This window comes from Cicer arietinum, chromosome 7 (genome assembly GCF_000331145.2).
Source record: "Cicer arietinum cultivar CDC Frontier isolate Library 1 chromosome 7, Cicar.CDCFrontier_v2.0, whole genome shotgun sequence".
NCBI lineage: Eukaryota > Viridiplantae > Streptophyta > Magnoliopsida > Fabales > Fabaceae > Cicer > Cicer arietinum.
In genome coordinates, this window is record NC_021166.2 from 31,805,657 (window position 1) to 31,829,331 (window position 23,675).

The following is a 23,675-nucleotide window of genomic DNA, read 5'->3' on the forward strand; positions in this document are numbered from 1 at the left end:
GGGGGGGGTGAATTAGGTGTTAGTAAATTTGCTTGTTTTTAGTGATATGGTAGTTGAATTTTCTAAGTTGATATAATATATACTAATAGTAATGTGTAGTAAATAAATGAACTCAAAGATTTATCCTAGTTCCCCTTAAAACCAAGGGTACGTCCAGTCCTCTTGCACACCACAAGACATTGATCCACTAATTGTCAGAAAATGTACAACTCCCACCCTGGGATTCTTGCTACAAACTTCTAACAACACTCCTAAGATAGCACACCACTATCTTAGATTAAGCTACTTTTTAAGAAAGTATTACTTTCTTTTTACAAGTGATACAATATGATTTGAATAAGAATAAGGGAAGTATATTGATTAAACAATCCAATAACAATTCAAGTACTTGAGAACTTTTCTGAATGATATGAAAATGAAATGCAAGTACTTTGTAAAAATCAGAATTTTGTTCAAAATTGTTCAGGGTATTGATTCAAGGATTGTGTCTTGTTTGATCTGAAGTTATGGGGTATTTATACTTCATAAACATCTCTTCAGATTCGTGGCCATTGATCCAAGAGGATTAATGAAAGAATACAATGATTTGGAGCCATTCCAGATCTGAAAAATTGTATTGCTTCCAGTTGTATTCGAATACATGATGTGTGTATTCGAATAGACCTTTTTGTAACGTTCAAAAATATTCAAATTTTATACCTTGTATTCGAATACAAATGTGTGTAGTCGAATACAGATTAGTGAAAATTTGCCACTAACTTACTATGTATTCGATTACAGATTATTTGTAGTCGAATACAGATATAGGGATTTTGGCCACTGACTTGTAGTGTAGGCGACTACACATAGTCGTAGTCGAATACAACTTTGAGATTTTGCTTCTGACTTGCTTTGTATTCGAATACAGGATGTTGTATTCGAATACACTTATGCATTTTGTTAAAAACATGATTTTTAAGACTTTGTTAATGTTGTTTTGACTTTTTGAAAATACTTTAAATGCATATGTAAATATGACTTGTTCTCATGTAATTGAAATATTGGTTTGTATCATATACCTTTACATTTTAACATTTAATGTTTGGATTTGAAGCTTATTAAAGAGGATATTTGATCTTCCTTTTGATCTGGTTGCATTGACCACAATTGTTGATCTTTGTCTTCATCAAAAACATGTAGTTTTACAAAGTAAGACCTCAGCATAATATTGACCAAAAAGCTACAATAGGGAACTGGTTTCATTGATTTGGTGATGTATTTACAAACATTCGGCCACTCAATTTAATGTATAAATCAGGTGAGTGAAAGGTATAAAATATTGTGTACCTTGATTAACCCCCAAAGTGTAACTATTTTTAAAATTATACCCTATACCCCTTTTATTAGGCCCCTATTTCCATACTTTTTCCAAACTACTCCATTTTACTTTTTTTTTATAGAAAAACAATAAATACAAAATTCTACTCTCACTAGATTCAATTTATGTTCTAGAAAACACAAGTATACAAAATGATTCAAAATTTGAGTTTTTTTTAAGAGGTTTAAGTTCTAAAAAACTAAAATATATCTTTTCAGAAACACAAAAGTGTTTTGAAAATCTCAATTTAATTTTATTAAGAACATAAATGTGTTCTAGTAAAACTACACCTTCAAATGTTTCAAAAATGTTAGTTAAATTTTCATGTACTAAATTGTTTTCCAACATTGTCTTTAGCATAATTTCATGTAAAATAATTATGTTTTGGATGAAGACAAAGACCAAGGAAAGTGATCAAGTTGCAAGCTCAAAAATAAGTCAAACAATCAAAGTTAACTATGGTCAAATATGCTAGAAGTCTTATTATGTAAAGGTACATGATGCAATCTAATATTCTTTCATTTCAAATGCACATGAGAACTTTTCATTTTAACATATGCATCAAAAAAAAATTTAAAGTGTCAAAATGCATGAACAATGTTTGAAAATCAAGTTTTTGACAAAAATCAATGTTGTATTCGAATACAACATGTTGTAGCCGAATACAGACTCAAGTCAATAGCTAAAACTGAATATTTGTATTCGACTACGAGGCAATGTATTCGAATACAATTCCTAAGTCAGTTGTTCAAACTGGACTTTTGTATTCGACTACAAGACAATATATTCGAATACGAGTGTTAAGTCAATAGCTAAAACTGCACATTTGTATTCGACTACAACATGGTGTAGTCGAATACAAAACCAAGTAAGTGACAAAATTCACTCATCTGTATTCGAATACAAGAATTTGTATTCGAATACAAGCTTCAAAATTCAAATAAAAATGAATGTTACAAAAAGGTGAATTCGACTACAGTCCTGCTGTAGCCGAATACAATTGCGAAGCAAAGCAATTTTTCAGCTCAGATTCAACCTAGATCATTGCATATGTTCATAAAACCTCTAGCAACGATTGCCAATGATTTGAAGTGATGTCTAAGGAGTATAAATACTTCATAGCTTCAGACTTAACGAATTACCTTTTTCAAATCTTTTCATCAATCTTACTACAAAATTTTGAGCAACTTTGAATAAGTTTTTGAAATATTCTCAAAGTTATTTTTCATATTTCAAGTACATGCACTATATTTTCACGTTATTGAGAAAAATTCTCTAGTATACTTGAAATAATATTGGATTGATATCATTGTACAAACTGTTATATTCTTGTTCTTAATCAAGACCATTGTTGAACAAAATCATTGAAGTTATTGTATTATTTTGAAGAAAGTGGTGTAGTTTCTTCAAGTAGTATAAACTAAGATAGTGGTATGCTATCTTAGGCTGTATGTTAGAAGTTTGTAGCAGAGATCCTAGGGTGGAATTTGTACTTATTCTAACAATAGTGGAAAAATCTCTTGTGATGTGCAAAACGACTGGATGTACCCTTGGTTATAAGGGGAGCTAGGATAATATTGTTGTGTTCATTACTTTTTTGCCATTCACTTTTTACCATACATTATCCTAATAAAAAAAATCGTTCACTAAGTCTCTAAAAACAATAAAATTTCTAAACACCTAATTCACCCCCTCTTAGGTGTGCCTCTGTTCTTACAATTGGTATTAGAATAGGTTCTGGTAATTTGCTCCTCGATCTTTATTCATAGGTTCCGCACAACCAATTTTTAGATATGACGGTTGTGACACCCTAAACCCCAAAATAACATTTATAATAATATATATTAAATTATTTGAAGAAAACTTGCAGCGGATAAAGAAAATTTGTTAAAGAGAATAAAAACTTTAATATCTGATTTAGGATATCACGTTTCTCCAAATACACATGTAACAATTCAACTTTGTTTTTTTCAATTAAAATAGTACAATATCAATGAACTTGATTCAACTAGGATTTCTTGATTTAATTCCCAAGACTTACTCGTACTAAGTTTTCATATAAAAAGTCATTTATAATAATATAAGTAAAATACACATTACAACTCTTAATTCCCGGTATCACCTATCAGAGCGGGGTTTCTCCCAAACTTGAACTTCGAGACTCATTAACCTGTAATAACTGCGATTTCGCAAACGCAGAGCCAAGCTAGTCAAACACAAACAACGAAGGAGGTGAGTTTTGAAATCATGTTGATAGTATAATATAAATAAGATGAACACGCAATTAATCATCAATGAACTGTATCATTACACAAACATTCTTCAAGGAAAAACATCACATTGTATAGAAGTAAATCTACTCCTACTAAACATCATTATAAGGAGAATTTTATTCAAAATAAAGTCCATATACACACATATAGAAGTAAATCTACTCCTACTAGATTTTATTGTGGTCTAAATGGCCACACACCTAATGCTTGTCATTTTGGAAACTTTGGTGTTCCAAATGAGCATTATGTGTGGGTCAAGAAAGGTACTAATCCTCAAGGATCCAAAGCACTTTGGGTACCTAGCAAATTATGATTTTATTTTGTAAGTATGCAAACAAAGTACCTCTAATATGTGGTACTTGAATAGTGGATGCTCAAAACACATGATCGGTGACAAAACAAATTTTTTAGCTCTAACTCTTGAATCAAAAGGCTATGTGATCTATAGAGATAACAACAAGGGAAAATTTTTGGGCATTTGAAAAGTTGGTGCATCCCCATCTCCTTTAATTGAAGATGTTCTATATGTTGAAGGATTAAAGTACAATCTTATTAGCATTAGTCAGCTCTGTGACAAGGGTTACAAAATAGCATTCAACAAAGATGAATGCATTACCCAAGACGAAGTATCAAATGAAATTTAGTTTGTTGGTAAGCGTTTTAAAAACATTTTTATAATTAATCTTAATGATTTATCCTTAAAAATGAAATGTCTTTTGGTAAGTGACAACAATGATGCATGGCTATGACATAAAAGATTTGCACATATCCATATGAATCATTTAAACAAGTTAGTCAAGCATGACCTTGTTGTAGGTTTACCAAAGATGAAATTTATAAAGTAAAAATTATGTGATGCTTGTCAAAAGGGTAAGCAAACTAAGGTTTCCTTCAAACCCAAGAATATTATATCAACCTCAAGACCACTTCAATTGATACATATGGACTTATTTGGTCCTTCAATAATTAAAAGTCTTGGTGGAAATTCATATGGACTAGTGATTATTGATGATTACTGAATGTTCACTTGGACCTTATTTTTGGAAAATAAAAATGAAGTTTTTAAAGCTTTTAAAGCATTTAAAAATTATGTCAAACTAGTCCAAAATGAACAAGCAACCAAAATTGTATCAATAAGAAGTGATCGTGGAGGAAAATTTCAAAATGCCTATTTTTTAGAATTTTGTGAATAAAATGAAATCTTCCATAACTTTTCTACACCAAGAACACCTCAACAAAATGGAGTTGTTGAGAGAAAGAATAAATCATTGGTAGAACTTGCATGGACCATGCTAAGCTTTACCAAAGATGAAATTTATAAAGTAAAAATTATGTGATGCTTGTCAAAAGGGTAAGCAAACTAAGGTTTCCTTCAAACCCAAGAATATTATATCAACCTCAAGACCACTTCAATTGATACATATGGACTTATTTGGTCCTTCAATAATTAAAAGTCTTGGTGGAAATTCATATGGACTAGTGATTATTGATGATTACTGAATGTTCACTTGGACCTTATTTTTGGAAAATAAAAATGAAGTTTTTAAAGCTTTTAAAGCATTTAAAAATTATGTCAAACTAGTCCAAAATGAACAAGCAACCAAAATTGTATCAATAAGAAGTGATCGTGGAGGAAAATTTCAAAATGCCTATTTTTTAGAATTTTGTGAATAAAATGAAATCTTCCATAACTTTTCTACACCAAGAACACCTCAACAAAATGGAGTTGTTGAGAGAAAGAATAAATCATTGGTAGAACTTGCATGGACCATGCTAAGCGACTCAAGTTTACCAAAATATTTTTGGGCAGATGCTGTAAGTACAGCTTGTTATGTATCCAACTGAGTAATAATTCGACCAATATTAAAGAAGATTCCATATGAACTCTACAAAGGTAGAGAACCCAATATTTCTCACTTTCACATATTTGGATGTAAATGGTTTGTGCTGAATAATGGTAAGGATAACCTTGGAAAATTCGATGAGAATGCCCATGAAGGTATCTTTATTGGTTACTCATTATCTAGTAAAGCTTTTAGAATTTTCAATAAGAGAACTTTGTTAGTTGAAGAATCTATGCATGTATCATTGACGAATCTAACCCTTTGAAAGAGGACAAAATTGTTTATTATGATGATGATGATTTTATAAGTGATGCTATAAGCAAAGACAATCAAGATGCTCAACCAACTCAAGAGAATGAAGTCAGCATTGAGTAGCAAGATCAAAATGATAATATTCCTAAAGAATGGATGTAACACCCTAAATTTTATAATAAACTGTTTTATTAGTTAAGTATGATTTTAAATAATTAATTTAATGTTAAAATTATTTTAGAATATATGATGATAAATTTTCTGACAAATTTTCGTTATATAGGTGATTTCTATGATGTGCTAGTTTTTTAAATACTAGATTACATGAGCGATATAAATAATAAATATTATATTTTATTATTTTATATATTTTTCTAAAAATAATAGTATTTTAGTGTAATATTTTAAAGAATAAGATTTTATGCGATTTCAAGTGTATATGTGAGTTGGTAATTAATGTGATATCTTCTTGTATGTTTGATTATTTGTAAAGTGTGCACATATTTATATTTTAATTATTTCTAAGTATCTCTTATTTTAATTATTTACTTTATAAATAATTATCTTTAGATATTAGTAATGTTGTGTTTGAGTTTCTTTATTTTTAAATACTTGTTATGGTATTGTGATTTTATATTTATTTATTATGATTTAGTAATTAATATAAATATTGATGTTATATTTATTTATTTTATAATTTTGACTATTTTCTAATATGATGGTATTATTATAATGTGAGTATTTTAAGAAATAAGTATAATTATAAAGATTATTTTGAATGTGAGAGTTTTAATTATTAGTAATATGTTTTTTTGTATTGATTGTTTTAATTACTCTAATTTAGCATATATTAATTATGAAATATTAGTAATGTTTTGTAAATTTAATGATGTTTGGAAGAGTATTAAAAAAGTGAGATTAAGTAACAATTAATTTTGTTTTAGCAAAATAAAAATAATAAGAGTAAAACATAAATTAAATAAGGGACAAATGGGCTTGACCCATTTATGTTAACCCTAGTTATGTTAATAAAATAAAAATAAGAAAAGTAACAAAGGAGCTGCAACAGCCGTATAAGCCAAGAGTCAACCCATCAACAAGCCTATCGTTTGGCATCGGCGATCAATAACTGTTCCAGAAAATTTTCTCCGCCCTCGTCCAAATTTGTTATTTTATCCACTTAGGTATTCAAATAAACATATCTCCTCAGATTTTTAACCATCACAATTTCTCTCTAAAATACATGACTTCTTCGTTTGTAGAATATGTTATTTTGCACCGTTTTCCTTCACCGTAATCCCGATTTGAGTGAAACCAACGCCAAAACGATCGTGTGAAAAGTGGCTATATTATCCATCGATTGGTTTTCTGATTTATGGTAAATTTACTTGGCCGAATTTCAAATTTAGTTTTTAAAGTATGTTCTCAAAGTTTATTTTTAACGTTTACCCATAAACTGTTGAGTTAGATCAATCGAAAGACAAAGAGTCAATGAAGAAAGGTTGTTTGCTCGTGGAATCGTAGTCGTGTGTGAAAGCGTCAAAATAAGGTAAGGGGTGAGAGAGCGTTTGAATTCATGAGTACAATATATTGTTAGATGAACGGAAAAATCGTATTTCCCAACGATTCATCTGGGACTCGCTACGTACGGCAGTAGCCATTTGAGTGATAAATTAATTAATATGCAAAATAGAATTGTGAGATTAAAATATAAAATAGAAATACTTATAAGGTGTTGATTGATTCGTTAAATGTGTGGTATTTAATATTATTGTGATATTTGATTTAATTTCGTTAAATGTTGGGCATTTGATATTATTGTGATATTTGGTTTAATTTCGTTAAATGTGTGACATTTGATATTATTGTGATATTTGAATTATTATTGTTAAATGTGCGATATTTGATATTATTGTGATATTGGATGTCAAATGAATTGTATGAATATATTTGATTAAACATGTTTAGATGATGATATAATAAAAGGTGGATGCATTTTGATAAGTTTTATGTGGTTATGATGATGTATAATTAATAATAATAATGATGTTATAAATTTGTGATAAGTCTATGTGATGATGTATGATTGATGAGATTGATGGTATAAGATTGTGATGAGTATATGTGATGACGTGTGATTAATGATAGTGATGCTATAAATTGTGATGAGAATATTTTGATTCCAATTTGTGTTTGAGATGAAGGTCTTAATGGAGTACCATAGGTCAACAAGGGGAGAAAATAAATATTGAGAATTTGTGAAGAGGAGATTATTTTGTCATCATATAGGTAGGGCCTGACAAGCCTAGTGATTTTGGGGAAGTACAACTGAATGAGCCTGATCGCGACGGTCTACTGTTGAGCCTTAAGGCAAGACTGTTAGACCTTGGAGGTATTCGGGTGGGGAATTCCTAGGTGACTTGGAGGTAGCACTCCAAATGTCGGGAGCTACCACGCAACACACGTTTACCTCGACTATCGCGTATATGTGTCTCGGCTTGAGTTGAAGGGATCTATGAGGACATAGCCAATTTGAATTGTCCGTCCACCGAGATAGTGGCATAGTATCAAACCTCCTAACCAAGTACTTCAGAGTTAGAATGGTACCACATTGTGAAGTAGAGTCTAAGCTCATGCATAGCATTGCATTTCCTTGTGATTGTTTCGTTGTGATTGATGTGTTTCAAAAGTAAGAATAATTACTCTTAGATGATTTGATGCATATTATAATGAGATAATTATTTTACTTGAGTGAATTTGATGTTATAATATGATACTATTTACTTAAATATTTTGATATATCGTAATGTGATTATGATACGATCTATTTTAATTGTTGCGTGTTCTTCTTACTTATATTATACTATTAACATGATTTCGAAATACACCTCCTTCGTTGTTTATGTTTGATTGGCTTGGCCCTGCGTTTGCGAAATCGCAGTTGTTACAGGTTAACGAGTCTTGAAGTTCAAGTTTGGGAGGAACCCCGCTCTGATAGGTGATACCGGGAATAAGAGTTGTAATTTGTATTTTACTTATTTATTTTGAAACAACTTTTGTATGAAAACCATATAAGTACTAGTAAGTTTTTAGAATTAAATTAAGTAATTATAATTAAATCAAGCTTATTGAGATTGCACTATGGAGTAAAGAAATTTAAAGTGTTCTTTTTGATTTTTGAGAAACGTGATATCCTAAATTAAAAATTAAAGTTTTTATTTTCTTGGAAACATATTTTTATTTATCCACTGCAAATTTTATACAAATATGATATAAATTATTATATATATTATTTTGGGGTTTAGGGTGTCACATTAGTGGTATCAGAGCAGGTCTGTCCAATCAGGCCGAGTGGGTTGAGTGTTGGTTCAATGTGAGTCAAATGTCAGTCGTGTCAATTGTGTTAAATATAATAGGAAATTATTTTTTTTAAATTTAAGTTAATTTGACTTGTTGACATGATTGAGTTAATTACCTTTTGATTGGATTTGTGTTTATAACTTGATTTTTTTCTCTTTTGTTATAGTGGATAGTTAGAAATATTTTTTTCTATTGATGGGCTACTATATGTTTGAAATTTTGAATTTAATCATTGTGATACTAATTATCGATTGATAGACATTGTCTTTAAGGTCATTATATGATTATTAAAGTTTTGATCTTGCTAATGAAGTCAATTTAGAAAGGTAGTAGTGATTTTAAAATATTAGGAAATTCATATTAATAATAATAATAATTTTTGAATATTAGAGGTGGTAGAATTTAGAAGTTAAAAAAAATAATAAAAATTACGTGAAGGAGTTAGAGTTGACTTATTTTGTAAAATAAAATGCAACTTTTGTTTGAATTACTCTTGATTATTTAAAAAAATTAAATTGAGTTGAATTTTTATTGTTTATAAAGTAACAACAATTCTATACTACAGATTTTATTTACTACATAAAATAGCTGAAAATTTACACCATACTTTACTATGTGTAGATTTTAAGAAAATCTAAAACATTTGTTGTTATGTTGGTTACAGTGGCTGATGTGAATATTGAATAGTGAGTGTGCTGGGATATTTCCTTTGGAATGATTGATTGACTGATTCTGATATTATGAATTCATTAGAGTTTAACATGATATTATAGTTTTAGATTTTAAGAACTCAGTAGTGATTTATAATGGTACAAAAAAAATAGGGAGTCACACGATAAAATGTCTACTAATTGAGAAAGAGAAGGAAAAAAAAGTATTTTAAAGCGTGAATTTTAATTTTAAATCACTTGAAAGTGTTGATGATTGTATCTAAATGATTAATGTTTTTATATTGCTTTTGAAATTAATTTAGGACATTCTTCATGGTTTTGAATTAGTATAAAATTTATATTATTAGCTATAGTAATTCTTGAATATTCAAGGTTGGTTGAAATTTTATAGTTAGACTTTTAGAAACAAAGAATTGTGAAGGATTAAATGTGATTTATTTTATAAAAGGAAATATTTTATGTGCGAATTATTGTTGACTTATTTTAGAGAATTAGATTGTGTTGGAGTTGTGTTGATTCTTAATATAATAATAAAAATATATATATGATGATTTTATTTAAAATTTAGATTAGTCACACAAGAGAAAGATAATTTACGCCAAGTTTTACTATGTGCTGTTTTTTTTTTAAAAAAAAAAATCTAAAAGATTTTAAAAATAGTTTTTAGAAATCGAGAAAAAAGGAATATAACTATTTTAGAAGTCTTGGTGAATTAGAAAATTTTGTATCTAATTCTATATACATAATTTGATTTGATTTCAAAATGTAGGTTGAAAAAAAAAATTTAAGAGTGCTTAAATATCTTGAGAGGTATTTTGGTGGTTAAGATATTGGTGAAATTTTAGTAATCTTATTGATTTTACAAGTAGTTAAAAAAAATCGTAATATTTATTAAGAAGTAATCCAAGGAAAATTTGAAATTTTAAAGCAATATTATTTTATGGTATTAAAAGATTAGTGATCATTTTAAAATAATTTAACTGTTTGTAATCAAATGTTAGAGTATTGATTAACCACTAAAATGATTTATGTACTACGAGATTTATTTTAGTTTTATGATTGTTATATTAACTTTGAGTAAAAATAGTTGCTTACTTTACTTGCTAATTGAAAAATCTTTGTTTTAATTTTTTGTTTCAATCTTTGTTAAATGATAAAGATTGATTAAAAGAAAAGTTAATTAATAATTTATTTGTGATAAATTTGTAGTTATTGGATTGCTATGAGGATATTCTACATCATGATGTCAATTATTGAATTAGTTATATGCATGTATATAATTATGTAAATATGAAATTGTTTTTGTTTCAAGTGTTCTCATTATTGGGAATTAGTGTATAGAGTTAGAGTAATCGAGATCATTTAAAAGTGGAATAGTTTTATATTTCTTCAATCGAATTATTAGTTATATATTGATGTTAGTGTCCTTTCGTTTGTTGTTGTAACTAGTCGTAAATAACAAATAAATTATTGTGAAGGTGTAATTAAGTGAATTTTTAACTTGAAGTAAGGAGTAGGAGTTGTGACGCCGTCTTCGCACTCCTGAACCACGTTAAAGATACTTTTAATTATCTACATTTGAATTTGAATGACTGCAGTTATAGTTCCTTAAGTAGTTGACTACATGAGTAGGAGGGACTAGCTACCCCGATGATAACTCATTATTTTGTTAGAAGTACCTTTTAATTTTATTTTTAAATAGTTAAAAAACATGTTCATTGCTTATATCAATTGAATGAATTTAATTATTAAATATATGTTATTGGGAAATAGTATCTCTATATTAGTTTTTTTTTTCTTTCTCCTTGATAATATATAGAGTATGTTTTTATAGAGTAATTGATTGTAAATCTATTATAATTTTATTAAGTTGTTAGATGTGTATAATATTTTAAAAATTACTCTCTTTCTCATACCTAAGTTAAATTTGTTGAATGTCTAGCGATATGATTTAGACTTTATTTTAAGGAGTAAGGGTTGTAATTTGTAGTTTACTTATTTATTTTGAAACGACTTTTGTATGAAAACCATATAAGTAATAGTAAGTTTTTAGAATTAAATTAAGTAATTATACTTGAATCAAACTTATTGAGATTGCACTATGGAGTAAAGAAGTTTAAAATGTTCCTTTTGATTTTTGAGAAACGTGATATCCTAAATTAAATATTAAAGTTTTTATTTTCTTGGAAACATATTTTTATTTATCCGCTGCAAATTTTATAGAAATATGATATAAATTATTATATATATTATTTTGGGGTTTAGGGTGTCACATTAGGTTTAGGGTGTCAAAATGGAGAGCCCATAGAGATCACCCCATTGACAACATTATAGGTGATATCAACAAAGGAGTTACTACAAGGCTCAAACTCCAAGATGCTTGCTTGAATATGACATTTGTTTCTCAAATAGAACCCTTAAAGATTGGTGAAACACTTAAAGATGATCAATGGATACTTGTCATGCAAGAAGAACTAAACCAATTTGAAAGAAGCAAAGTTTGGGAACTTGTCCCTATTCCTGAAAATAAACACATCATTGGTACCAAATGGGTGTTTAAAAATAAACTAGATGAAAATGGTATAGTTGTTAGAAACAAGGCAAGGTTGGTTGCTCGAGGATACAATCAAGAAGAAGGGATTGACTTTGATGAAACATTTGCTCCGGTAGCAAGGTTAGAAGCAATCCATTTATTACTTGTTTATGCTTGCTCTATGAATTTTGAATTATTTCAGATGGATGTCAAGAGTGCTTTTCTCAATGGCTACAATAATGAAGAAGTATATGTCAAATAGCCACCCGACTTTGAAGATTTCAAGAATCCTTCACATGTTTTCAAATTAAAGAAAGCTCTTTACGATTTGAAACAAGCTCCAAGAACATGTTATGATAGGCGAAGTAACTTCTTATGTGAATGAGGGTTGGAAAAGGGTAAAGTTGATAAGATATTATTCATTAAAAGTACTAATAATCACACTTTACTGGTTCAAATCTACGTTGGTGATATCATATTTGGATCTACCAATAATGAAATATGTGAAGAATTCTCATTAATGATTCAAGGAGAATTTGAAATGTCTATGATGGAAAAGTTAAATTACTTTCTTGAACTCCACATCAAGTAGCGCAAGAATGACATCTTCATAAATCAAGAAAAATATTACACGAAATTGTTTAAAAGATTTGAGATGGACAAGAACAACAAAAGTGCAACTCCTATGGGCTCTGGAACCTATCTAGATAAAGATGAATCTGGTATTTTAATAGACATATCAAAGTATAGAGGTATGATTGGGTCTATATTATATATAATGGCTAGCCGGCCAGATATTATGTTTAATGTTTATTTGTGTGCAAGATTTCAGGCAGATCCTAAAGAATCACATCTTATAGTAGTAAAACGAATTGTGAAATATTTGAAAGGAACAACCAATGTTGGCTTATGTTATCCAAGAGGTAGCATATGCAGTCTATTTGGTTATTCTGATTCTTACTATGTAGGATGTAAAACGGATCGAAAAAGCATAAGCGACACTTGCCATATCTTAGGTAATGCATTAGTATCATGGTCCTGTAAAAAACAAGTTGTGTGGCCCTAAGCACTGCTGAAATAGAATATATAGCAGCAAGAAGTTATTATGCACAGACTCTATGGCTCAAGCATCAATTATATGACTATGGACTTGATCTCTGATGCATCCCACTAAGATGTGACAATACCAGTGTAATCAATATCTAGAAGAACCTCATCATGCACTCTCAAACTAAATACATTGATATACATCCTCACTTTCTGTGAGATCATGTTCTCAAAGGCAATGTTGAAGTAACATTTGTGGATACACATAATCAACTAATAGATATTTTCACAAAGTCATTGCCTAAAGAATCATTCTACAAGATACGAAGAGAAATTGACATTTTAAATTGATCTCTAATGGAAGGTATCTATACTTTGTAAGTCATTTATCTTCAAAATCTAAAATCTTCACTTTATATGTTGATAAAATTGATTCTTTGATGTTTATGTGCTTTTTAAATATGAATATGTGTTCTACATGTTGTCTTTTTAGTGAAAATTCGGTTTAAAAACAAAAAAATTGATATTGTAGCCGAATATCCATTGTATGTATTCGAATACATGTCAGAAAATCTTGTATTCAACAAGTGTGTAGTCGAATACAAATTCACAATTTTCCCTATATAGTATTTGTATGTTTGGATTGTGTTTTCTATTATTTTTCTTTATTTTTGATCATGTCAAAAGAGGGAGAACATTGATATGTTGTTGTTGATAAAAACTTTTGTAGGCCTTCAACATTTTTCAAACATGATGGCATGAACTCAAGCTCAACGGGGGAGTAAACATGTATTAAAGGGGAGAAAAATTAAAACGATCAAACGCGTTGAAGTCTCACTAACAACAAGGTTTTGTCATTATCAAAAAGGGGAGAAAATGTAAAATACTTATGTTTTTTATGAAGAAAAATACCAAGGAAAGTGATCAAGTTGCAAGCTCAAATAGACGTCAAACAATCAAAATCAACTATGGTCAATTATGCTAGAAGTCTTATTATGTAAAGGTACATGATGCAATCTAATATTCTTATATTTCAAATGCACATGAGAACCTTTCATTTTAGCATATGCATCAAAAGAATTTTCAAAGTGTCAAAATGCATGAACAATGTTTGAAACTCAAGTTTTTGACAAAAATCAATGTTGTATTCGAAAACAACATGTTGTAGCCGAATACAGACTCAAGTCAGTAGTAAAACTAATATCTATGTTCATTATTTTTCTGCCATTTACTTTTTGCCGTAGATTAACTAATCAGAAAAATCATTCACTAAGTCTCTGAAAACAATAGAATTTCTAAACACCTAATTCACCCCCCTCTTAGGTGCGCCTATGTTCTTACACTTCAATGCCTAACACATTCATGTTTCTCGGTTGTAAGTGTTTGTGTTATTTATTTATTTATTTTTTAATATTAAAAAAGGTAAAATGGGGTTTTGTGTAAAGTGAACAAGAGGATAAGAGTATAAGGGTACAAGTGAAATTTTCCTATTTTTGTTAGGAAGGTGCATGAGATGTTATTGAGCTTAGGTCGACCCATAAAAATATCCAATGAAGAAAAATTTAATTTTTACCCTTAAATTAATCCTCCAGTATAATGTGTGGTTGTGCTCATCCCTTTCGTAATACTAACCAGAACCATCGGTGTTTCTCCCAAAATACGAGTTTCTCTATCTAGTTGCATTTTATACATTTGGAGAGAGTTGTAAGAATGGTATTTCACTTTAATATTTATCGTTCATGCATATATAACATATATTCTTATATTATAGAATGGTCTCTCTCTGTCCTCTCTCTCAAGGATGAACATTGTAACGCCCCAAATATTTGATCAAAAAATCACTTTAAAAAAATTTGTTTTCTTTTTAAAAAAACTATAATTTTTTTTCTTAGAAATGGTTCATCATTTAATAATTTGAAGATGCATCAGAAAATGACTTCATATATGAACAAGAAGCAAAGGCCAACCTCCTAGTCAAAAAGTATGAGTTGTTCAAGGTGGAAGAAGATGAAGACATATAAACAATGTTTTCCAGATTCCAGATCATGGCCTCAGGACTAAAGGTACTTGAGAAGAGTTATACTACTGCTGGTCATGTGAAGAAAACCCTTAGGAAGCTGACAAGCAAGTGAAGAAATGAGATCACTGCCATCCAGGTAACAAAGGATTTGAATACTCTTAAGCTAGAAGAGTTAATCAGCTCTTTAAGATCACATGAAATTGATCTTGAAGAAGTTGAATCCAAGAAGAAGAACAAGACTCTGGCCTTGAAATCCAAGCAGAAGAAAGTTCTAAAGGAAACATCAGAATCAAAGGATAGTGATTCAGATGATCAGAATCTGAACTCAGAAGAAGATGAGATTGCCTTCATATCTAGAAGAGTTAAGAATAGGAGATTGCCTTCATATCTAGAAGGATTAAGAGGATGTGGCAAAACAAAAGAGGAAAGTTTTCCATTAAAAAGCTTCCAAGAAGTCCAATAGAGGAAGGAATGAAAACTTTGACAAGAAAAATATTATCAGCTATGGATGCAATGAACCTGGTCATATCAAGCCATGATTTCCAAATCTTGAGAAAGGGAAACACCAGAGAAAAGTTTCCAAACCCAAGAATAAGAGTCTGATGGCTACATGGGACAATTATGATTAATCCTCTAACGATGAATAGGCAGATTTGACTTTGATGGCTCATACCAACTCCGCATCTGGATCCAACACTGATTCTGACTCTAAAAGTGAATCAGCAGATGAATAAATTGAGGTATTTTCTGACTTTACTTGATATGATTCAATTACTACTATAAATGATTTTTTAATTTATAATCACAAATTGTCTTTAAAAATGAAAACACTTAGAAAATAAAATGCAAACCTTACTAAAAAGGTTAATGTGTTAAAGAATCAAAGTGTTGAATTTAAAACAACAAATGCAACTCTGAAAGCTGATATTACTGAACTTAAAACAGAAAATACAACTCTGAAAACTGATATTGTTGAACTTAAGGCTGAAAATCTAACTTTCAAAGTAATCATAGTTCAACGTTAATTCAAAATACCATATGTAACTCTGATAAGCATGAAGAAGTATTTCAACATTTTCTTGCTAAAGGAATGGAAATAAGCAAATATGCTACTATGATTTATGGAGTTAGTATAAATGGTAAAAGAGGATTTGAAGAAACTATAATTGAACCTAAACCTATTCCCTCAAATATCTTGTGTATTGTTTGCTCTAACAAAGGTCACTCCAAAGTATTTTGTCCCATGTGAAATACAATGAAAGACAACAAACCTTTCAAAACTAACAAACCAGGACCTAACAAAATTGGGGTACGTAAGAACAAAATTGTCTATGTTGGAGATATCCTTAGAAATCAAGTTAAAACACCAACCATGATACTTGGTCAGTGGATGCTTGCGATATATGATGCGAGAAAAGTCTATGTTCCAAGAACTAACACTGAGCAAATGAGGCACAATGACTTATGGAGAAAATAAAAAAGGCCAAATCATTGGTCAAGGTACAATTGGTAATGGTACTTCCCTTTCTATCAAAGATGTCTTGTCTGTTAAAGGTCTTAAGTATAATTTATTAACTATTAGTCAATTAAGTGATAATAATTATGATATTATATCCAATCAAAAAACATGCAAGGCAATTAGTTAGAAAATCGATCTGTACTCTTTACAGGTCAGAGGCAAAACAACATTTATAAGATAAATCTGTTTAGTTTAGAGAAATAAGAGCTTAAGTGTCTTATGTCAATAAATGAAGAGAAACTAACTTGGCACAAAATATTAGGTCATGCACACCTTAGATTAATTTTAAAATTGAATAAACTTCAACTAGTCAGACGTCTACCTAAGCTTAGTTACAAAACTGAAATTATGTGTGAAGCTTGTCAAAAAGGAAAACAAACAAATAACTCTTTTACTCCTAAGAACTCAGTCTCTACCTCAAAGCCCCTTGAGCTCTTACATATATACCTCTTTGGGCCATTGAAAACAACCTCTTTAAGTGGAAAGAAATATGGCTTTGTTACAGTAAATGATTACACTAGGTGGACATAGGTAATATTCTTAAGAAGTAAGGATGAATACCACAATGTTTATCACATTTTGCAAACAAAAAATGAATGAAAAAGGTCCTAAGATTGTAACAATTAGAAGTGATCATGAAGGACACTTTGAAAACAAGTTCTTTGAAAGTTTTTGTGATGAGAATGGAATCTCTCACAACTTATCCTCTCCTAGAACACCCTAATAAAATGGAGTTGTAGAAAGAAATAATAGATCACTCCAAGAAATCGCCATAACCACGTTAAATAATATGAATGTTGCAAAATACTTTTGGGCTGAATCAATTAATATTGCATGTTATATTCAAAATAGAGTCTTAATTAGATCTATAATGAATAAAACATCATATGAATTGTGGAAAGGTAAAAAGCCTAACATCTCTTGTTTTAAACAATTTGGTTGTACTTGTTCATGTTGAACACTAAAGATAACCTTGGTAAATTTGAATCTAGATCAGATAGTGTACCTTCATAGGATACTCTGAAAGAAATAAGGCTTATTGATAACTCTTCATCATATGCATATTTTTCATTGTTTTTAGTCTTATTTATCTTTTATTCATCAACCATATCTAGAGTTGTAGATGTCCAATTGGAGTCAAAACAAGTGCAACCGAAAGCTAAGATCCATAACTACAACTTTCATGAAGACACCAGAACCCAATTCAGACTCAAAAGAAGAGCAAAATGTAGAAAACATCAAACATAAGAAGTTGTGCGCCTGAAGCGCAACAACCGCACCTAAGGCGCATTTTCAGCATTTTGCCACTCTCGGGACGCGCTTGAAGCACAAAAGCTGTGCCTAGGGCGCGTGGCACGCGATAACATTCACTAAAATGCATTTTTTTCTCTCACTTTCTAGGTATCTTTTTGACTATTGAGAAGTTGGGAGACTTATGCCCTAGCATAGAAACTCAAAGACGGCCATTTCTAACATCATTGGAGCAGTTTTATCAAGAATCATTCATGAAACTTTCTTTATAATTCTTCTCTAATCTCTATCTTTTCTATCTCTGTCATGAGTAACTAAACCCTATTTGTTAGGAATGAGTGTAACAAGATGAACCCTTATTTTTTCTGATTTGATTTCTAGTTATCTGAATGAGTTTATTGAATTATTTTTCTCATCTTTGTGCTTAATGCTTTTTATTGTTTTATCAACATTAAAATATTCTACGATTCATATTTTGAAATGGAAGTGGATTTTAAAAATGCTTGAGATGAGAAATTCATGAATTGGTAGTCTAGGGATAGATACATGTATGAAACCAATTAAATTAGATACAAATGCAATATATTAAAAAGAGAATTCTTGTACAACAATGCTTAATTCTAATCTGAAATCCACTAAGGAATTAGGGGTTACTTTGGAATTAAAGGTCCTGTCACTAAAACATTAGGGCAAGAATAATAAAGAGAATTTAGTAATAATTCAATAAAGGAATTTTATAACTAGGATCAAATTAGACACCAAGGTTGGATTCGAAGTAAAACTCATCCCTAATATTTTTCTTATTATAAAGGATCAATTTTATTACTGTAGTTAATTTCAAATATTATTTCAATCAATTCATAAATTGTTTGTTTAATTTTAGTAATTAAATATAATTCGATAGTAAAACGCAATTCTTGAGTTTGACACTCAGTACTACCATTTTATTATTACTTGCAACGATTCAGTACATTTGCTGAAACGCTATCACTTATAGAGTGTTTAATAGAGGAAACTCAAATTGTGGAAGATTCCATACATGTTAAATTTGATGACAAACAACTTGACCTTGAAAAGTCAAAGCAAAATGATGATAGTGTAGGTTTACCGGAACTAGAGGAAACAAATGTAGACAAACTAGAAGAACTTGAAAAATTAGAGGATACAAGAAAATCAGAAGAATATGATAAATCTTCAAAGGATGAATCTGATCAAGTCAAAAGCAGTTAAGATAAGTCAGAAGGAAGATCTGGATGGAAGTACGAGTCATCACATCCTGAAACTCTAATCATTGGAAGCGCAAGTGATCCTTTAAGGACTAGATCATCACTAAATGATACCACTTTGTTTGGGTTAATCTCATCAATTGAGCCTACCTCTACTGATGAAGCATTGGCAGAGGATGGATGGATTCTTGCTGTAACACCCCGATTTTTAAAAGCGCGAGTGTAATTTTTTTAAAACAAATTCATAATAACAAAGAAATAAATAAGGAAATACTTTTGGATAAATATTTAAGTCGTAACACAACGACAAATAAGTCAACATAATTTACAAGCAGCGTAATAGTTTTTGAAATACGAATCCAAAGTATTTACACTTCAAAAATTGGTACATGGACCCCATCATAATAAAATGTAAAACAGACAATATTAGTATAGGTACAATCTTCTAAATTAAAATAAACACAACCCAAAAAGAAAGACGTCTAGTCCCTATACATTAACCTAATCTGATCATTCAACCAAAAAACTATACATCCCGGATAATCTTCACGCGCCCCGCAAGATCCTCCTGACACAGCTCCAGTCAGGTGTGTCTAACTACATTCCCATCTATAGGGTACTAACCGGTAGGATGGTCATGGTTCTCATCTGAGGGAAAAGCCCAGATTTCCACAATAGTTGTAAAGGGTCACCAACTGAAATTAACAATTAACACATAACATTTAAGTTTTTAAATGCACAAAATAATCTTTCAACTTAGCATGCACCTTAAAAGGGTTTCCATATGCCAAGCATTCATAAACAAGGTTGAAAAATGAAGTTTTTAACAAAACAGCACTGTTGTATTCGAAAACAACATCTCTGTATTCGAATACAAGGCTGTTTCAGCATTCAGCAGCAAAAACAGCATGTCTGTATTTGAATACAACCTTCTGTATTCGACTACACAGCAAGTCAGTAGCAAAACAACATGTTTGTATTCAAATACAACCTTCTATATTCGACTACACAGTAAGTCAGTGGCAAAAACAACATGTTTGTATTCGAATACAACCTTCTGTATTCGAATACACATCAGACAACAACAGAAAAACAACAAAATTCAGCTTTTTAAAGGGTTTCGAAATCAATTAACATTTACACACAAATCCAAACAATCACACTTGGCAATTATAGCACAATCACCACGACAACTTGAGTTCAGTTTTCCTCCGTTCTCTATTTTCTTTCAGTTTTCCTTTTATCCTTTTTCCTTCCTTCCTATTTCCCTCTTTTTCCTTCCTTTCCTTTTCTTTCTATATATATATGTGTGTGTGTGTGTGTGTGTTTAGTTGCTCTTTGTTTATTATATGGAGATGACTTTTACTTTTGGACAAATAACATCCCCACTTTCGCACCGGGATGAGTTTCCAAAAGAATAGATGGAACATTTATTTTAATTTCATTTCACCCATAACCTCTCAAACCATTTGATAAAAATATCTACTCTCGTCGCAACTCAATTGACATAAACAATTTTCAACAACTCGAGATATTTTAACAAAACTCCCCAGAATTAAATTCTTCGTAAAAGATTTACCGTACTTAATTTAATTTATTTATCGACGAATAATTTTAATCGAGGCATCAAAATATATTTTTGGGCATTTAAACTCACAAAATATTAATAACTTGGCTAAAATGCCTCCGAGTTTAATACCAAAATACACTAAAATACATAAAGTATAATTTAAAATTATGGGTCTTACATTACTACCCCCTAAAATTAGTTTCGTCCTCGAAACTACGCGTCAATAAATAACCCAGGGTGTTGTTCTCTCATCTTGCTCTGCAGTTCCCAAGTCGCATCTCCAGTAATTGGGTTCCAAATCACCTTGACCAACGAAACATCCTTGGTCCTCAATCGCTTAATCTTCCTGTCATCAATACTTACAGGTGGTACTTCGAATGACAAGTTATCATTCAGCTGAATTGTGTCTGGTTCGACCACATGAGATGGATCTGCAATATATTTCCTAAACTCTGACACATGAAACACGTCATGACTATTGGACAGTATCGGAGGCAATGCAATCCGATAAGCAACAGGCCCAATTGGTGCAGAAATCTGATATGGTCCAATGAATTTCGGAGTCAATTTCTTCGATTTAAGGGCTCTACCAACTCCAGTAGTAGGTGTGACTCTTAGAAATACATGGTCACCCTGTTCGAATTCTAAAAGTCTGCGACGCTTGTCCGCATAACTCTTCTGGCGATCTTGTGAAGTCTTCATTTTCTCCTTGATCTTCTTTACCTTAGCTGTAGTCTGTTGTACCATCTCTGGTCCGACAAACATACTTTCACCGTCCTTATACCAACACAAAGGCGTTTGACACTTGCACCCATATAAAGCCTCATATGGTGCCATTCCAATACTTGCGTGGAAACTATTGTTGTAGGTGAACTCAATCAACGGAAGTACATCATCCCAACTTCCTCTATCATCTAATACACATGCTCTCAATAGATCTTCCAAGGACTGATTTGTCCTTTCAGTCTGCCCGTCCGTTTGTGGATGGTAAGCTGAACTCAATCTTAGTTTCGTTCCCAACGCTTCGTGCAATGCTCCCCAAATATGTAATGTGAACTTCGGATCACTGTCTGATACAATACTCGATGGTACTCCGTGTAATCTCACAATTTCAGCAATGTAGATCTCTGTTAGCTTATCTACCTTATAGGTGGTCTTTACTGACAAAAAGTGTGCGGATTTAGTTAGTCGATCCACTATCACCCATATAGAATCATTCTTTCTCCTTGTTTTAGGCAATCCAGTTATAAAATCCATGGAAATGTTGTCCCACTTCCATTCAGGTATATCTAAAGGTTGCAACATTCAAACAGGTCGCTGATGTTCCACCTTCGCTTTCTGACAAGTTAGACAAGTTGGTACATACTCTGCTACATGTCTCTTCATTCCTGGCCACCAATAATTCTGCCTCAAATCTTGATACATGATGAATACTCAACTTACTCTTATGAGCCTCTTCTAAAATTGTTTTCCTCATATTTGTAATTTCTGGTACACAAATCCTACCATTACATCTCAAAATATTATCTGATCCAATCTTAAACTCAGTTGTCTTCCCTTGCACTATTAGGTTCCTCTTCTCTTGAATTAAGACATCATCTTGAGAATTTGCAATGTCTTCAAGTAGTCCACTCGAAATCTTAATCATTCCGAATTTCAAAATTCCCGGTGCAAACTCTACGTTCAAGTGTAGGTCTCTAAAAAGCTTCCCACAACTCTTGTTGTCTAGCCATAATTGTTGAAGACACCGATACACTTTTTCTACTCAACGCATCAGCCACTACATTGGCCTTCCCAGGGTGGTACTGCAGTGTGAAATCAAAATCCTTGAGAGTCTACATCCATCGTCTCTGACGCATGTTCAATTCCTTCTGATCAAACAAATATTTCAAACTTTTATGGTCACTGAACACTGTGAACGTGCATCCATATAAATAGTGCCTCCAGATCTTCAATGCAAAAACAGCAGCAGCAAACTCCAAATCATGAGTAGGATAGTTTCTCTCATGAATCTTCAATTGCCTTGAGGCATAAGCTACAACTTTCTTGTGTTGCATCAGAACACATCCCAAACCTTGGTGAGACGCATCACAATAAACTTCATAGGGTTCATCTGATTGCGGTAATACCAACACTGGTGAGGTCGTCAATTTTCTCTTTAGTAACTGAAAATTTTCCTCACACTTCTCCGTCCATGCGAACGGTTGATCTTTTCTGGTAAGTTGTGTCAATGGAGTCACAATCTTAGCAAAACCTTCCATAAACCTCCTGTAGTACCCTGCCAGTCCTACAAAACTTCGTATGTCAGTGACAGTCTGAGGTTGTTTCCAAGCAAGAACTGCCTCAATCTTAGCCGGATCTACAACGATTCCTTCCTTGGTTATCACATGTCCTACGAAATTCACTTCTTCTAGCCAAAACTCACACTTCGACAGAGTGGCATACAATTGTTTCTCGGGTAAAATCTCAAGAAGTTGACGTAAATATTCTCCATGCTCTTCTTCAGTTCTTGAATAAATTAATATATCATCAATGAACACCGCAACAAATTTATCAAGGAATGGATTAAAGATTTTGTTCATGTAGTCCATGAAATTTTTTGGTGCATTGGTAACTTCAAACGGCATAACAAGATATTCATAATGTCCATAACGGGTTCTGAAAGCAGTTTTCTGAATATCTCCTTCCCTTACTCGAATATGATGGTAACCCGACTTCAAGTCAATCTTCAAAAATATCGCGGCCCCTCTCA